Raw genomic sequence first — 1667 nt, 5'->3', positions numbered from 1 at the left:
ATGTGCAGTACAACAAAAATATGGTGTTTTCTGAAAATGAAACCATGTAAACCTATTCTGGTACAATCTCTAAATACAATTATGAATCTGAAAATGAGCATAATATGAGCACTTTAACACCTGTCCCCCAAAACTAGCACATCAAAAGCCTATTTGCAGCTTTTTAGATTTTGTCTACAACTGAATGACATTCGCTGACTGTGGTATCATATATCCCTAATAACAAATAGTCTGTTGTTGTTGATAGCTAAAGTTAGCTATATTAGCATAGTCGTAATTCTATAGCCTAATTAAAGTTCAAACTATACGCCAATAAGTCCAGTCTTGTGCCGATGCTCTGACATGCAAAAGCCTGAATGTTAGAAATGTCCTGATAACTGTTTCAATACTGAAAACAGTATATATTTCGGGGAAACTCACAAACAGCAGTCTCTCGTTTACTGATTTTTCGCTGTGCGTCGCTCCTGTAGGAAAAAGTTCAAGTACGATTCAACTCTTGCAGCTGGCGGGCAAATGTGTGTAGTAGGGCTGGGCGATATGGAGTAAATCAGATATCACGATATTCTTGACCAAATACCTCGATATCGATATTGCGGCGATATTCTAGTGTTGACAATTGGTGCTTTCACAAAATATCTTCACACTTAGATTTTAGATAAATAATCATCAGTAATGTGGACATAATGTCTAAGTGGGAAAAAGGCAAATAATAGAACGGCTACAACAGTCTGGTAAGTTCAGAAAAGTACATCACTTTACTGTAATGCAGCCTTTAAAACCAGGAAACAACACTTATGTCATATCACGATATTACGATATATCAAAATCTGTCTGAAAAGACCTCTATGCTGCACACCTAACCAGGTCTGGACTAGTTTCTGTTCAGAGTTCCATCCATCCATCCGTCCATCTTCGTCCGCTTATCCGGTGTCGGGTCGCGGGGGTAGCAGCTCCAGCAGGGGACCCCAAACTTCCCTTTCCTGAGCCACATTAACCAGCTCCGACTGGGGGATCCCGAGGCGTTCCCAGGCCAGGTTGGAGATATAATCCCTCCACCTAGTCCTGGGTCTTCCCCGAGGCCTCCTCCCAGCTGGACGTGCCTGGAACACCTCCCTAGGGAGGCGCCCAGGGGGCATCCTCACCAGATGCCCAAACCACCTCCACTGTCTCGCTAGGCAAAGGAGCGGGCTCTACTCGAGCTCCTCACGGATGACTGAGCTTCTCACCCTATCTCTAAGGGAGACGCCAGCCACCCTCCTGAGGAAACCCATTTCGGCCGCTTGTACCCTGGATCTCGTTCTTTTCGGTCATGACCTCCAGCCTTCATGACCATAGGTGAGGGTAGGAACGAAACTGACCGGTAGATCGAGCTTTGCCTTCTGGCTCAGCTCTCTTTTCGTCACAACGGTGCGATAAATTGAATGTAATACCGCACCCGCTGCGCCGATTCTCCGACCAATCTCCCGCTCCATTGTCCCCTCACTCGCGAACAAGACCCCAAGGTACTTGAACTCCTTCACTTGGGGTAAAACTTCTGTTCAGAGTTTTAGATTGAAATTGGCAAAAAATGAAACATCTTTCACAAATCAACTGCTTTTGGAAACAGCGTCACTCTGTAGCTGGTCTATATCCACGACGTTCCACTTCCGGGATTGCTCCGGCGCTGC

This window comes from Perca fluviatilis, chromosome 3 (assembly GCF_010015445.1).
Source record: "Perca fluviatilis chromosome 3, GENO_Pfluv_1.0, whole genome shotgun sequence".
Classification (NCBI taxonomy): domain Eukaryota; kingdom Metazoa; phylum Chordata; class Actinopteri; order Perciformes; family Percidae; genus Perca; species Perca fluviatilis.
This window is presented reverse-complemented; position numbering follows the sequence as displayed.